The sequence below is a fragment of the Rhinatrema bivittatum genome, chromosome 1 (assembly GCF_901001135.1).
Source record: "Rhinatrema bivittatum chromosome 1, aRhiBiv1.1, whole genome shotgun sequence".
Taxonomy (NCBI): domain Eukaryota; kingdom Metazoa; phylum Chordata; class Amphibia; order Gymnophiona; family Rhinatrematidae; genus Rhinatrema; species Rhinatrema bivittatum.
Window position 1 is genome coordinate 191,799,114 of NC_042615.1, and position 17,892 is coordinate 191,817,005.

Here is a 17,892-nt window from a genome sequence, read left to right on the forward strand (position 1 = left end):
TTAAAGACTTCCGATTAGTTCTACAAGCAATCATTCTCACGAAAATAGATTATTGCAACTCACTTCTACTGGGTCTCCCTGCCAATGCCATAAAACCGCTGCAGATGCTGCAGAACGCTGCAGCGAGGATCTTAACCAAGTCCAACAAAAGAGACCACATCTCACCCATTTTAAAAAGCCTACACTGGCTTCCCGTCAAATTCAGAATTCTTTTCAAAGTGCTCTCAGTAACCCACAAGGCAATACACAACCTGGCACCACTCGAGCTCATATTCCCTCTCCAACTACACACCTCTACCAGACCAGTGAGACAAGCCTACAAAAACAACCTTCAAATTCCACCGATGAAGTCAGCATTAAGTAAAAGAGCTTTCTCCACAGCTGGTCCCAAACTCTGGAACACTCTCCCATCAGATCTCAGATCAGTGCAATGCTCCACCACATTTAAAAAAAGACTCAAGACTTGGTTATTCAACCAAGCTTTCCCATAACATCAACCTGCGGAATACCCATGCCAATGATCCCTACGTGGTAACACGCTAGAGAACTATATAGACCTTCTCTAAAATTCACTTGATCTTTGGCAGTCTAATATCAAAACCCAACCTCCAGCCTACATTATGCACCGTACCTTGTAATTATGTTATTAACCCCCATATATCTTAATCCAAGTTAATTCAATCTGTTCATTGTAAGACATTGACTTGTCATTGTTATTGTTTAGAATGTAAACCGAATTGATCAGTAATTCTGTTATTGGAAAGTCGGTATAGAAAAATGCTAAATAAATAAATAAATAAATAGGTGGATTGACAACTTTGGCCCAGGAGGACTGCTCTAACACTGCCCTGTGCTGCCTGACCCTAAGGCATATCTAACTGGCCTTCTTTGTCTACCGGTGATAGAGGATATTCACTCAAAACTTTGCTCCTGATCCTTTAAATTGGAAATGGTTCAGATTTATGTACATATTTGGAGTTTATAACTATTGTTAGTGCATGCTTATGGATATTTATATCCAAAACCTGTGAAAAAGATCACAATATGAATACATGAGCTGAATTCTCACTGACTCAAGTTAACTGATGGCCTCTTCCAATTTGGCTTTGATTACTTAATTCATCCCCATCCCCCGCCCCCCTCACACACACACACAACCCCCTGAGTTTAGATGCAGTTTGGATTATTCTGACCTGGTTCTTGCATTCCTAGACAGTATAGTGTGATATCCACTGAAACAAGAATGTTTACAGAAATGCAGAGTCTCTACTTACCTGCCCTGTGCAAATTGTGTGTTTGCTTCAAATAATTGCACATATACTTCTAAGGAGGGAGTACCTTGTACCTCATAAATTGATGACCTAATTCATACTCCAAGTTTATTGAGATGGAAAATATTCACATGAATAAATAAGTAAGTCAGAAGTAAAACTGAAATATTTCTTGCAGTAATGCACCTTGAAATCAATTGTTTTCCTTTCAAAATTAATTAAAATGGAAATGAGCTCTGAATATTGGTATATAAAATCATTACCCAGTTCTATTTGTTTAAAATTATTATTTTATTCCTGTTGAGTTTTTCTCATTCACCACTCTAGGCTGCAAATTCATAAGAGGAAACCAATTCTGCAGGTCTTTGTGATATTTTAGTGGGAGGCAAATAAGTGCTGTCAAAATAAGTCTTTACAAGTTAAACAAAGTCCAAGAATACAAACAACATCCAGAATAAACTTTGGCATCAGTCTATCTATAAACAAAGATAAGAAGAATGCCAGAAATTTCATAAAATGTTTTGATGTTCCCATGTTGATTCAGGGCATTTGCAAATGCAAGCTTTCTTGAACCTCAGTGAATTATATTGTAATTATCACTCATAGATTTTATATTTACAGTATATGTCATTGACATTGCCAAAAGAAAGCTAACAGCATGGTGCAGTTTATCATATCCTGATGCATACTGGCAAAACTTTCAAAGCAAGGGCTTACTGAGAGTCTATATTTATAAACTGCCCCCTATATATTTTCTTTTGCATCATTTGAATTAGTATAATGAAATGTTTTTAAACATTTCTCTCAAGACAAGCAGATTTGCAATAAAGATTATAAATAAAACTTACAACACACAGAATTATATTTATGCTGTTCCACTGTGGCTACCATATTTATTCACGGACTGTCATCGATTGGCTCATTCATAATCCCTTCAACTGAAGCAACAAATATAAATAAGAATAATTACCATTTCTTTTCCCAATAATGAAAATTGGTGCATTGTAGATTATATTTTATATTGAGCTAACTTAATACATTAGGGTTTGATTTTAAAAAGCATTTACTCGAGCAAAACTGGTTTTTGCTCGAGTAAATACACTTTACTCAAGTAAGTGGGCTTTTCAAAATTGCTACAATATATGCCATTGAATTGTCCATAGGATTTACTCAAGTAAGTGCACTTTACTCGAGTAAATAGCTTTTGAAAATTGCTACGATAGTATGTCACATTTACATGCGTAACTCCTTTGAAAATGACCCCCTAAGTGAATAACTTTAAAGAAAAAGTTGGAGTTCAGAAAGATGGTAGCAGGATAAAGGGCAGGGAGAAACTGGGGGTGGGGAAGTATGCCCAGAGATTTGGTTTGTAAATCTCTGCATTCACTTTTCCCAATGCACCCAATCTGTCAGATAGGAGATACAAAGTCTATGGATGGTTTGTACCCAAATACCTTGCAAGTTGGATTTTCAAAGGGAAGGTCTGAGGTGAGCTTTGTTTCTTAAGAAAAAATAGTGAGGAGATGTCAAGGTAAACATCACACCAGAATTCTAAATATTTAGGAATAAAAGTTCAATAATCCTTATTCAAGCAACCAGAAAAATAGATTTATTGAATCTTCAAAACAGCAGCTCCAGCTCTTGAGAAAAATATAATAAGAACTGTGTCCCCTGACACGTAAGTGTTTCATGAAAAGGCTGCATTGGAAGAGACTGCACTAAAATAATAGAAACATAAAGTTACACAAATCACAAAGTTCCCAAAAGTACCACCATAACCACCAGGCAAAAATATACCTGTACAAGTCAGCAAAGGATCATTCTGCTCGAATCTGTATATGCAGCATTATTAGAAATGCTACTGTGAAAAGCTGGGTAAATGTACATTCAAAAAGGGCATCAAAAGTCACATGACTCATCCACCAATCAGAAGAAGAGAACAATGAACCATTATGGCCACAGATCCAGAATACCTACATAAAACTGAAATGCTGGAATCTGTAACTCCTGGGTGGAACGGAACCTGTAGCACATAGAAAATAATGGATAGACCCTTTATGCACACAACTCTTCTTAACTCTTTCAGTTTCTCCACAGATAGCATTAACTGAGTTCCAGGATCCCAAGCTGAGAAAAAAACTAGTTCTAATACCCGACCGTTTCTTGCCATAAAAGTCCTTCTCCATCCTCTGTACACAGCACATAATTACCACAGTCTTTTCATCCAATGAACACATTGAAAAGCAAAGTGGTTTCCAACTTCTTTTATTTATAGTTGATTAGATGACTGAAAAATATTTACAGCTTTAATTTGGATTTCAATTAAAGTCAATAAATAATAAAGCAGCAGAAAGAATAATAAAGTTGTGACTTTACAATGTGCTTCCAAATAAAGTCTCTCAATTTCTTTGGAAGTACATATTAAAACCCTTTGATTCCATCTCTTCTCAAATTACTCTGACTGAAAGTAGCTCAAGCCTCTTTTAGATTCCCAATTTTATCCTAGCTTTTTTCCACTATAGGTGGTTGGACTATATTCATAACACTTTATCAGAACTTAGTCCCAGCTCTCATGCATTTCCTGGATCTTCTTAAATCCTTGCATTCCTTTATTTTAGCCAAAAGATCTTCATTCAAAAATTGGAAGAAGGATCCAACAGAAGAAAATAGGATAAAGCATAAACATTGGCAAGTTAAATGTAAGACATTGATAAGACAGGCTAAGAGAGAATTTGAAAAGAAGTTGGCTGTAGAGGCAAAAACTCACAGTAAAAACTTTTTAAATATATCCGAAGCAGAAAGCCTGTGAGGGAGTCAGTTGGACCGTTAGATGATCGAGGGGTTAAAGGGGCACTTAGAGAAGATAAGACCATCGCGGAAAGATTAAATGATTTCTTTGCTTCGGTGTTTACTGAAGAGGATGTTGGGGAGGTACCCGTAATGGAGAAGGTTTTCATGGGTAATGATTCAGATGGACTGAATCAAATCACGGTGAACCTAGAAGATGTGGTAGGCCTGATTGACAAACTGAAGAGTAGTAAATCACCTGGACCAGATGGTATACACCCCAGAGTTCTGAAGGAACTAAAAAATGAAATTTCAGAACTATTAGTAAAAATTTGTAACTTATCATTAAAATCATCCATTGTACCTGAAGACTGGAGGATAGCAAATGTAACCCCAATATTTAAAAAGGGCTCCAGGGGCGATCCGGGAAACTACAGACCGGTTAGCCTGACTTCAGTGCCAGGAAAAATAGTGGAAAGTATTCTAAACATCAAAATCACAGAACATATAGAAAGACATGGTTTAATGGAACAAAGTCAGCATGGCTTTACCCAGGGCAAGTCTTGCCTCACAAATCTGCTTCACTTTTTTGAAGGAGTTAATAAACATGTGGATAAAGGTGAACTGGTAGATGTAGTATACTTGGATTTTCAGAAGGTGTTTGACAAAGTTCCTCATGAGAGGCTTCTAGGAAAAGTAAAAAGTCATGGGATAGGTGGCAATGTCCTTTCGTGGATTGCAAACTGGCTAAAAGACAGGAAACAGAGAGTAGGATTGAATGGGCAATTTTCTCAGTGGAAGGGAGTGGACAGTGGAGTGCCTCAGGGATCTGTATTGGGACCCTTACTGTTCAATATATTTATAAATGATCTGGAAAGAAATACGACGAGTGAGATAATCAAATTTGCAGATGACACAAAATTGTTCAGAGTAGTTAAATCACAAGCAGATTGTGATAAATTGCAGGAAGACCTTGTGAGACTGGAAAATTGGGCATCCAAATGGCAGATGAAATTTAATGTGGATAAGTGCAAGGTGATGAATATAGGGAAAAATAACCCATGCTATAATTACACAATGTTGGGTTCCATATTAGGTGCTACAACCCAAGAAAGAGATCTAGGTGTCATAGTGGATAACACATTGAAATCGTCGGTGCAGTGTGCTGCGGCAGTCAAAAAAGCAAACAGAATGTTGGGAATTATTAGAAAAGGAAAATGTCATAATGCCTCTGTATCGCTCCATGGTGAGACCGCACCTTGAATACTGTGTAGAATTTGGGTCGCCGCATCTCAAAAAAGATATAATTGCGATGGAGAAGGTACAGAGAAGGGCTACCAAAATGATAAGGGGAATGGAACAACTCCCCTATGAGGAAAGACTAAAGAGGTTAGGACTTTTCAGCTTGGAGAAGAGACGACTGAGGGGGGGATATGGTAGAGGTGTTTAAAATCATGAGAGGTTTAGAACTGGTAGATGTGAATCGGTTATTTACTCTTTCGGATAGTAGAAAGACTAGGGGGCACTCCTTGAAGTTAGCATGGGGCACATTTAAAACTAATCGGAGAAAGTTCTTTTTTACTCAACGCACAATTAAACTCTGGAATTTGTTGCCAGAGAATGTGGTTCGTGCAGTTAGTATAGCTGTGTTTAAAAAAGGATTGGATAAGTTCTTGGAGGAGAAGTCCATTACCTGCTATTAAGTTCACTTAGGGGCGGATTTTCAGAGCCCTGCTCGCGTAAATCCGCCCAAAACCGGGCGGATTTACGCGAGCAGGGCCCTGCGCACCGGGAAGCCTATTTTACATAGGCCTCCCGGCGCGCGCAGAGCCCCGGGACTCGCGTACGTCCCGGGGTTCTCGGAGGGGGGCGTGTCGGGGGGCGGGGCCGGAGCGCGCGGCGTTGCGGGGGCGTGTCGGCAGCGTTTTGGGGGCGGGTACGGGGCATGGCTACGGCCCGGGGGCGTGGCGGCGCCCTCCGTACCCGCCCCCAGGTCGCGGCCCGGCGCGCAGCAGGCCCGCTGGCGCGCGGGGATTTACGTCTCCCTCCGGGAGGCGTAAATCCCCCGACAAAGGTAAGGGGGGGGTGTAGACAGGGCCGGGTGGGTGGGTTAGGTAGGGGAAGGGAGGGTAAGGTGAGGGGAGAGCAAAGGAAAGTTCCCTCCGAGGCCGCTCCGATTTCGGAGCGGCCTTGGAGGGAACGGGGGGAGGCAGCGCGGCTCGGCGCGCGCAGGCTATACAAAATCGATAGCCTTGCGCGCGCCGATCCAGGATTTTAGTGGATACGCGCGGCTCCGCGCGTATCTACTAAAATCCAGCGTACTTTTGCTTGAGTCTGATGCGCAAGCAAAAGTAGGCTGATCGCGCTTCTTTTAAAATCTACCCCTTAGAGAATAGCCACTGCCATTAGCAATGGTTACATGGAATAGACTTAGTTTTTGGGTACTTGCCAGGTTCTTATGGCCTGGATTGGCCACTGTTGGAAACAGGATGCTGGGCTTGATGGACCCTTGGTCTGACCCAGTATGGCATTTTCTTATGTTCTTATGTTCTTATGTTCTTGTACAATACCTGATGGCTGCTTTACTGTCACTTGTATTCTTCCTGAGTTAGCAGCAACAAAGTTCTGATTATCTTCAGCTTATCTCCACATTGTATCCTCTAGATTCTTTCCCTTGTACCATAAGCTGAGATCTTTTCCTCCAGAAGAAATTCCTCCACACTTCAGTTTCGTTCAGGATGAAAGATACCACATGCCTTTTGGTTTGGTTACTGAGTTCCGAGTACCAAGAACCATCAGCTCCCAGTGGAACAAAAATTGCAGTTAACCCCTAAAGGGAAAAACTTCCATGTCTCCCAAACTGAGGAGGTAGTCCAAAACAGATAATTTAAAGTTGCAATTCCTCTGCACTGAGCCACTCTCAGGTTTATCCTTTGAAGAAGAGATAGTGCACTGTAGGTCTTCCCTACCCCATGATGCAGCCTTGAATGCAGGAATGTCCTAATTCATTTGAACATAAGAACATGCCATACTGGGTCAGACCAAGGCCCATCAAGCCCAGCATCCTGTTTCCAACAGTGGCCAATCCAGGCCATAAGAACCTGGCAAGTACCCAAAAACTAAGTCTATTCCATGCTACTCTTGCTAGTAATAGTAGTGGCTATTTTCTAAGTCAACTTAATTAACAGCAGGTTATGGACGTCTCCTCCAAGAACTTATCCAATCCTTTTTTAAACACAGCTATACTAACTGCACTAACCACATCCTCTGGCAACAAATTCCAGAGTTTAATTGTGTGTTGAGTGAAAAAGAACTTTATCTGATTAGTTTTAAATGTGCCACATGCTAACTTCATGGAGTGCTCCCTAGTCTTTCTATTATCTGAAAGAGTAAATAACCGATTCACATTAACCCTTTCTAGAGCTCTCATGATTTTAAACACCTCTATCATATCCCCCCTCAGCCGTCTCTTCTCCAAGCTGAAAAGCCTGACCTCTTTAGTCTTTCCTCATAGGGGAGCTGTTCCATCCCCTTTATCATTTTGGTTGCCCTTCTCTGTACCTTCTCCATCGCAACTATATCTTTTTTGAGATTGCAACAAAGGGAACCATGCTCTTACAAGGAATTCTCCAAAAATGGATTAAGCGTCCAAAACAAGCCTGACTCAGGTTAGTCAGGAGGCTGACCCCAAAAGGGATAATCCCCAACTCATTTTCAGTAAAGGAAAAATAAAGGGACAGGAGACAGCAAGCTCTTCTCCTCTTGAAAGGCTAACTCAAAATGTACAACTTATTGGAACAAAAGCTGAACCACAAAGACTGATCGTGTTTGGGGATGATAAAACAACCGGGTCACACCATCTGCAACTCTGACATTGGGGAGTAAACCCAAACCTTTATTAATTTCTGCCTAAATCTCCCCATCTGGTTAGTACACTTCTTTTTAGTTAGGGAAAAAATGGTTCCTTGCAATAGCAATACTAAAGATGCCACTGTACAGAACTAGGTGAAGGAGCAAAAAGTCACGATCCAAACTCACCAATCAGAGAAGGAGAACATTGTGTCAATCAAATCGCAGGTCTAGAATACTTATCAAAAGATTTACAATGAGGATGTGGGTACTGACCCGTTCGGGAGGAGGTGAGAAGAGGTCCCTTGCCGAGGGAGATATCACCCTGCAAAGAATTGAGTTTATTCCACTTGTCTAGTTTGGCCCTGGTGCAGAGGCGAAGGCGTCGTGATATCATATCCGCCTGATGATGGGAGGAGCCCTTAAGACCGGGCTTGCAGTGGCATGAGGACTGGGACTGACCAGTTTGGGAGGAGGTGAGGAAAGGACCCTTGCCGAGGGAGACATCACCCTGCAAAGAATTGAGTTTATTCCATCTGACTCATTTGGCCCTGGTGCGGAGGCTTCGTGATGTCATATCCGCCCAATGCTGGGAGGAGCCCTTAAGACCAGGCTTGCAGCGGCGCGCAGCCTAAGCCGCACGTGCCAAAGGGGCGCGTGGCTTTGTCCTGAAAATTGAAAGTTTCTTTCTGATTAAGAAGACCATCTGGACTCCCCCAGCACTTCAGCCCCCACAAGGGAATAAGGTAATTACATTTAGTGGTATTATACATGCAAAGTTGTTGGTTTTACTTCTTGGACTTTCTTTTGTATATCATATTTCAAGAGAATGCTGCATAAAAGGAAGGGAAAAGTGAGGATTTTCCTTCAGAATCCTCACTTCCGTCAGATCAATGAGTTATCACTGACTTCGCAGTATCCACTCCTGACTCTGCATGTGTAAGCCTCATTGGCGGAATAGGTAAAGGAGTACCTTTCTTGCCTGAGGATGCCTCACTTACACCACCTGATCTTAGAACACCACAGCTAAAATTCCCTGGGGATGATGCTATGACTTGGAAGACAGCTAATATATATGCTAGTCCCCTGGTAGAAGGAAGTGGAACATCGAACCAGGTTGGAATAACTGATGAAAAAAGTCCAAAATTAATATCTTCAATGGACGAAGGAGCTGTAGGAGGAATACATGTCCCACGTCCTTTGGGAGATAAAGGTCATCTTTTGGGAAATGTGTTACCAGGGTCAGCAACTATTCCAGATATTTCTAAGATTGTGACGAGACCAGCAGTAGTGACATTAGATTCACTCTGGGACTTGACTGCGGGTCTCATACAAGTTTTTAGGGATCAATCTCAGCATCTGGAAATGGTATCTAATAAATTGGATGTTGTTGCAATTGATCATCAAAAAATCCTCATGGATCATGCTCTCACTATGCAGGTTATGGGTTCTGATGTTAAACATTTACAAAATATAAATGCCTCAATAATTCGAGAGCATTTAAATGCAATTAGGAGACTTGAATCTTTAGAAAATTACTCACATCATTTAAATTTAAGAATGACCAATTTTCCTAAAGTAATTGGTGCACCGATACTTGTAATAGTGAGAAAATATTTTGTAGAAAATTTAAAAATTCCTATTGAAAAAATACTTGCTTTAAGTAAAAGTGTTTTTCTACCTTTTCAAAAGAAACAAGTTGCAACAGTGATTCCTACTAATTTGACAGCTTTTTTAGAGACTTCATCAGAGGAGGTTCTAGAGAGAGCAACTCTTCTGATAACATTTTCTTCTTTTCAAGATCTCAATCTAGTAATGAAGCACTATTTCTAAAACCTCAATACTTCTTTCTATGGTGGGCAGGTTCATGTCTATCATGATTTCTCCAAAGCCTCACAGGATCGCCGTAAGGCCTTCCTAAATATAAAAAAGAGGTATTGGATAGTGGTGCATCATTCCTTCTAAGGTATCTTTGTAGATGTCTTGTTAAAAAAGGAAATAATACCTATATATTTTTTAGTCTAGATCAGCTAAGTAGTTTCCTTAAAAACCTAAAGAGCCCTCAGTTTCAAGGAACCCCTTAACAATCTAGGTATTCTTTAAATTCAGGGTGTTGTATACCACTTCTTTTTCCTTCTGTTTACGTTATAATTGCTTGAAGAATCTCCAGAGTATAGGATATTCCCTTGTGTAAAGGTTTGTGTATCCAGATTGAGATGAGAGAGGTTTTATTTTTTAACTCTTGTTGATTTTCTTATATTTTTTCTATTTCTTGTTAAATTGTTTTGTTTGGTAAAGATCTCACTAACTTGCTTTACAAAGATTTCTATTTGCTTTGTATTTTTCTGGCTAGTCTAGACCCCTAGTTCTACTAAATTGTTTCCAATGGAAAAGGTTTGTTGATGACCATGGATCATTAAAATCTTTCAAGTATCTGAAGGTCTATATCATATCACTCCTGCTCCTTTTCTCCTCCAGGGTATACATATTCAGGTTCTTCAACCTCGCCTCATAAGTCATTCAATGGAGACCATCCAAGATTGTGGTCGCCCTTCTCTGGACCGCCTCCATCCTGTCTTTGTCTCCTTGTGCACCTATCAGTCATAGACGGCTGCGACCTTTGCTGCTCACCTCATTTTGCCCTGTAGTTCTGATTCTGGCTAAGAATCCTCCTTTGCCTCTACACGCCGACCTCCCTGGCGTTCCCGGGATGGTGGGGGCAATCCCGGTCACCATCTTGAATCTGGTGTAACCTAGGGCATGCGCATGCGTGCCTGCCTCCGTCTTATCCACGTCATGGCGGGAACCTCAGGGACGTCCCCTCTGCATGATGTCACTGCCTAAGTATACTTAACCCTGGCAGACCTTCCTACCTACAAGTTAGCAAGGATTCCATTTTGCTCAATTTCATCTTCAGAAATGCTTTGCCTCGCTGTTCCTGCATTCCAGACTGAATAACTCAGGTACCCACTCCTTGGGGGCCTTGCTGCACTCAGGGCTATCCACTCCTTGGAAAGCCTTCTCTGCGAGTTTCACCTTCATCAGCTTAGTGAGTACCTCTCGCTACTTCTACGGACTACCCTTCAGTCTTCCATGCTTCGGGTCTCCACTTCTGCTACAATGATATCTCTCCGCTTCTGCTACAAATATATCTCTACTGCTACACTACTGAGTGAATATCAGACCTGATCTGCAACTCTGCTTCTCTCTTGCTGTGTGGATCCTCGGGTTACCTCGCTCTGTGGACAACTACCGGATCCACGCAACCTTGTGACTGCTACCAACATCTATCTCCAGCCTACCCCACGTTGCGGACCACTACCGGAGCTACCACGCACTAGAGTTACCAAAAGGGAAGTACTACCCGGGTTACCCCGCTCTGTGGACCACTAACGGAGAATCCATTCTAGGTCTTCCTACTCTGGCCTGCGCTTACTAACCCGCTCTTGGGTTTTCTCTTTGCTGTATAATAAAATATCTATGACTCCTGTGTCCATCACTGCTGAGACCCCACCTGTCATGGAGTGTCCCCACAGGGCTCCTCCCTGTGGGTGGAGTCAGCTCTCTCCATGATCCAAGGGCCCACAAACCAAGTTCAAGTATAACACTCCTTTGAGATACGGTCTCCAGAACTGAACACAGTACTCCAAGTGAGACCTCACCAAGGACCTGTACAAGGGGTTTATCACTTCCCTTGTCTTATTAGATATTCCTCTTTCTATGCAGCCTAGCATTGTTCTGGCTTTGGCTATCGCCATGTCACATTGCTTCATCAACTTCAGGTCATTAGACACTATCACCCCAAGGTCTCTCTCCTGCTCCATGCACATCAGCCCTTCACCCCCCAACACATATTCTTTCGGATTACCACACCCCAGATGCATGGCTTTGCATTTCTTGGCATTGAATCCCAGCTGCCACATCTTCGACCACTCTTCCAAATTCCTTAAATCCCATCTCATTCTCTGTACTCCTTCTGGCATGTCCATTCTGTTGCAGACCTTAGTGTCATCCTCAAATAGACAAACTTTACCTTCTATCCCTTCCGCAATGTTGCTCATGAAGATGTTGAACAGAACCGGTCCCAACACCGATCCCTGTAGCACTCCACTTAACACCATTCTCTCTTCAGAGTAGGTTCCATTTACCATCACCTGTTGTCTTCTATCCGTCAACCAGTTTGTAATCCATGCCAATACCTTGGAGCTGACTTCTAAACTTCTCATTTTGTTGATGAGTCTTCTATGTGGGACCGTATCAAAAGCTTTATGGTTTATGGTTTTAAGGTTTTATTAGTTTTATATATCATTGTATCGGATGAGCCTTCGCAATGGTTTACAATCATATTAAGCAAGGAAATACATTAGATACAATAAATAGTAATAACAGCTAAAAACTATAAAAGAGAAAAAGAATCCTTAAATAGCTGTTAAGATTACCTAAAAGTATGAAAAACATCCTAATATAAACCATATAAATCATCAAATTAGAATATTAACCTAACATGTTAAAAGCTAAAAATAAAGATAGTCAAGCTTGCAGGTGGCTGTTATTCATTTTCTGAAGTATGCATGTTTAAAAAGCCATGTTTTAAGTTCTGCTTTGAATTTCTTTTTGTCTTCTTGTAACCAGATTTGCGTGGGAAGGGTGTTCCAGAGCTTGGGGCCCGCTATTGAAATTGCTCGCTCCCTTACTTGGCTGAGTTGAGCCGATTTTATGGTTGCAATTGATAATAACCCCTTATTCGCTGACCTCAGGTTGTTTTGTGGAATATGCAAATGCAACAAAGTATTGAGCCATTCTGTTCTTTGACCATAAATTAAGTTATGTACTATACATGCAGTTTTGTATGGTATTCGATAGTTGACCAGTAGCCAATGCAAAGAGATCAAGATAGGTGTGATGTGATCACACTTTCTGTTTCCAGTTAATATCCTGGCAGCGGCATTCTGTAATACCTGAAGGGGCCTAATGGTAAATTGTGGCAACCCCAGTAATAATGCGTTACAATAATCGACGTTTGCAAAAATTAAAGCTTGTAGTACTGTCCTGTAGTCATTATGTTCCAAAAGTGGTTTCAGTCTTCAAAGAGTTAAAAGTTTAAAATAGCCATATTTTACTAAAATCCAAGTAAATTACAGGGAGGGCTCTTCCCTGATCCAGTTCTTTAGTCACCTAGTCAAAGAAATCAATTAGGTTCATCTGACAGGACCTTTCCCCTGGTGAATCCATGCTACTTCTGATCGAGCAACCCACCAGATTTAGATAGTTCACTATCCTTTCCTTCAGCAGAGTCTCCATTAATTTTCCCACCACCAAAGTGATGCTAACCAGCCTGTAGTTTTCAGCCTCTTCTCTGCTCCCACTCTTGTGAAGCGGGACCACCACCACTCTTCTCTAGGCACTATACCATTTTCCAGGGATCAATGGAACATGTCACACAGTGGACCCGCCAGCACATCTCTGAGTTCCCTCAGTATTCTGGGGTGAACCTCATCAGGCCCCATGGCTTTGTCCACTTTCAGTTTTCTTAGCTCTTCCCATACATTATCTTTCATAAATGGAGTTTCATCTACTCTACCCCTTTCTACAGTCTTGATAACAAGTGACGGTCCTTCTCCAGAGTTTTCTTTAGTGAACACTGAACTGAAGTATTTGTTTAATATTTCTGCTAATTCATCATCTCTCTCCACTCATTGATCCTTATTCCCTTTCAATTTCACTATACCACTATGTATCTTTCTCCTTTCTCTGATATATCTGAAAAATGTTTTGTCACCTCACTTTATCTCCTTGGCAGTCCTTCCCTTTGCCTGACTTTTTGCTTTCTTGATTACTTTTTTCATCTCCCTCAGTTTTGCCAGATAATCCTCCCTGTGTTCCACTTTTTAGGATCCTTTATATTTCTTAAAAGCTGCTTTTTTTGCTTTTATTATATCAGCCACCTCCTTTGTGAACCAGATTGGATTCTTATTTCTCTTACTTTTGTTTATTTTTCTAACATATAGATTTGTTGCTTTTGAAATTGCTCCTTTTAGTTTGGCCCACTGTTATTCGACCTCACCCATTTTCTCCCAGTCTTCAAGTTCTGCCTCCAGATATTTCCCCATTTTGACAGTCTGTTTTTTTGAAGTTCCAAACTCGGGTCTTTGTGACACTCCTCTGTATCCTAATTGCAATATCAAACCATACTGTTTGATGATCACTGGTGCTGAGATGGGCACCCACCCAGACATTAGAGACATTAGCCCCATTAGTGAGCACTAGGTCAAGTATAACTCCCTCCCTCATAGGTTCCATTACCATTTGCTTGAACAGAGCACCTTGCAAGGCAGCCACTGTCTCTCTACTTCTGTTAGATTCTGCAAAAGGGATTCTCCAGTCCATGTCCGGCACCACCAACAATTAACACTTCCCTCTTCTTTCCCACCTTTATAATGTCTTTGATCAGATCTCTGTCTAGTTCTTCCATTTGAGTCAGAGGCCTGTACACCACTCCAGTAAAAATGGATGTACTGTCATCTTTTTTTAGGACGGCCCATAATGCTTCTTCTCTACCCAACTTTCCTTGCAGTTCAGTTGCTTGGATATTATTTTTGACATAAAATGCTACTCCTCCCCCTTTTTTGTCCTTTCTGTCATTCCTTAACAAGTTATAGCCCGGTATGGCCGTGTCTCAGTCCTGAGAATCCGTGAACCATGTCTCCATGACAGCAATAAAGTCCAAGTCTGCTTCCACCATTAAGGCATGCAGGTCTGGGATTTTATTGCCCAAACTGCGAGCATTTGTATTCATAGCTTTCCAATTTTTCTCCCTTGCTAGGTTGCACTTCCTAGGAACCTTGAGATATGGCCTCAAGTATTAGACAGATTCTCCAGATGAGATCTAACCAGTTGTCCAGAGAAAGGAAACCAAAATGGTGTGGGGTCTGTACCATTTCTCACTGTTACATAAACAATAGTGAGAAACCAAATGCAGACTGCCAGTGCATGATATGAAAGAGAAATTAAAATACTTAATGTATATTTATAATCCTCAATTATTTATCAATGGAAAGGAAGTTCTAGGTTCTAGGTTCTTTTATCCTCCATATTGCTACTAAGATATGGGCTGGGGTATGTCTTCTATCTCTTTCCTGGGTGTGTAGCACAGCACACCTATATCTTGCTGGTGCTCCCCCCTAGATTTTCTGCTTCACCGTGCCTCATGCAGCTGACACTAGTGTGCTGTCATGGAGAGGGAGACGTATAGCATTCTGGCTAGACCAAATGTCACTGTGCCTGCATCTGGGTATGGCACTGAGGGTGTAGGTGGGGGTCAACCACTTACTAAATGTTTACCTGGAGGGAACCTTGTAACTGGGGGCTAAGAGGTACAGCAGCTGCTTAAATCTCATATTCTCAGCCACCTGCAGGTGCTTGTTATCCAGGGCAATTACTTCTCCAATGTAACACTGCATACCTCTTGCCCTAGGATAGTGATGCAGAACTTCATTCCATCTTCTCTATGGTGACTTGCTGATTACATAGGAGTGAGGACTGCAGGCTTTCCCCTTCACTGAAGCAAAGAGCAGCTCCTGCTGCTGCTTTGAGCAGAGGACAGAGTCCGCAAACTAGAATCAGCCTCCCCTGAAAAAATCTGTAATGGATTTTCTCATTGCAGATGATACTGCCTGCCACTGTGTTAGGAGTGGCCGCAAGATGAGGAGATGCAGATGAAGAGGCATGTCCTGTAGTCTTCTAGATAAAGGCTAGAGCGGGGAACCCACTGAAGCAGGTGCCTAGAGGGTAGCAGTGCTGGAGTACAGCCCGGGGCACAACAAGCTGATGACAGAACCCTCTATAGTGGTAGTGCAGAGGGATGCCCCGAGGAGTGGGGCACCGAGGCACAGTCTGGAGGTGAACAGGCCTGAGCCTACTTTCGAAGAGAGAAGCACTGAGGCAAAAGTCCACAAAGAGGAGTACCATGGGGATTCCCAGGAGCTGCGGGTACTGCGGTTGGAGTTCATAAGAACATAAGAACATGCCATACTGGGTCAGACCAAGGGTCCATCAAGCCCAGCATCCTGTTTCCAACAGGGGTCAATCCAGGCCACAAGAACCTAGCAAGTATCCAAAAATTAACTCTATTCCATGTTACCATGCTAGTAATAGCAGTGGCTAATTTCTAAGTCAACTAAATTAATAGCATGTAATGGACTTCTCTCCAAGAACTTATCCAATCCTTTTTTAAACACAGCTATACTAACTGCACTAACCACATCCTCTGGCAACAAATTCCAGAGTTTAATTGTGCGTTGAGTGAAAAAGAACTTTCTCCGATTAGTTTTAAATGTGCCACATGCTAACTTCATGGAGTGCCTCCTAGTCTTTCTATTATCCAAAATCGTAAATAACCGATTCAGATCTACCCGTTCTAGACCTCTCATGATTTTAAACACCTCTATCATATCCCCCCTCAGCCGTCTCTTCTCCAAGCTGAAAAGTCCTAACCTATTTAGTCTTTCCTCATAGGGGAGCTGTTCCATTCCCCTTATCATTTTGACAGCCCTTCTCTGTACCTTCTCCATCACAACTATATCTTTTTTTAGATGCGATGACCAGAATTATACACAGTATTCAAGGTGCAGTCTCACCATGGAGCAATACAGAGGCATTATGACATTTTCCGTTTTATTCACCATTCCCTTTCTAATAATTCTAAATATTCTGCTCGCTTTTTTGACTGCCGCAGCACACTGAACCAATGATTTCAATGTGTTATCCACTATGACACCTAGATCTCTTTCTTGGGTAGTAGCACCTAATATGGAACCTAACATTGTGTAACTATGGCATGGGTTATTTTTCTGTTATGTTCGTGGACCCTTAGTCCGAGACGAAGGATGGTACTCACCAGGAACAACCCAGGTGCCCTCGTCTCTGGAAGGTGGTAGACAGCAGCCAGGAGCTCCAAGTCTCACAGGGTAGACAAACCAGGAAGACCACAAGCAAGCAGAGGCTGAGTCCGGGCAATGGTTCCGAGGCAAGCAGCAGGCAGGCAGTGTCAAATCCAGACAACGGTCCGAGGCGGGTGGCAAGCAGGCAGAAACAATGTCCAGGCAAGGGTCGGTGGCAGGCGGCAAGCAGGCAGAATCAATGTCCAGGCAAGGGTCGGTGGCAGGCGGCAAGAGGCAGAATCAATGTCCAGGCTAGGTTCTGAGGCAGGCGGCAAGCAGGCAGAATCAATGTCCAGGCTAGGGGCCGAGGCAGGCGGCAAGCAGGCAGGGTCAAACTAATCAGAAGAAGAGCCGGGAAGATCAGGAAGACAAGCCAAAGGTCCAGGGCAGGCAGCAAGCAAAACGAGAGTCCAAAACCAGTCCAAGTCACAACAAATACCAAATCCAGGAGGAGCAAAGCAGGAGCACAGAACCTGTTGCAAAGGCATCTTACTGGATTCAGGGAGAGGTTTAAATCTCCCTGACTAGTGACGTCATCTTCTGGGGTGGCCAGGTTTTCGCGCCGTTTCCCCTTTAAGGGACGGAGACTGCAGTGCTTCCCCTGACGCTGTCTCCCGACGCTTTTCAGAAGGCACGCCGTGACTCGCGCTTGGAAGACGCCTTCAGGAGGGACCCTTGGCCCACGGACCGACTGAGGTAGGGGGGCCTGGCCGCGGGCGACCGCGGTCAGGTGCCACAACACCCTCTCTTATGCCCCCATTTAGAAGGGCCAGGCTTGTCAGGATGGGTACCATGAAAGTGTTGGATCAAGGATTTATCCAAGATATTTGAGGATGGTTCCCAGGAATTTTCTTTCGGACCAAAGCCTTCCCACGCAATCAGATATTCCCACCATCTATGGTTATAGCGGACATCCAGAATTTCCCTTACTTGATAGACGGGGTCTTCATCCGACTCAATGACAGGAGACTGGGGCGGAACCGTATGGAAGGAAGAGGAAACCAGTGGCTTCAGCAAGGAGACATGAAACGAATTATGGATGCGAA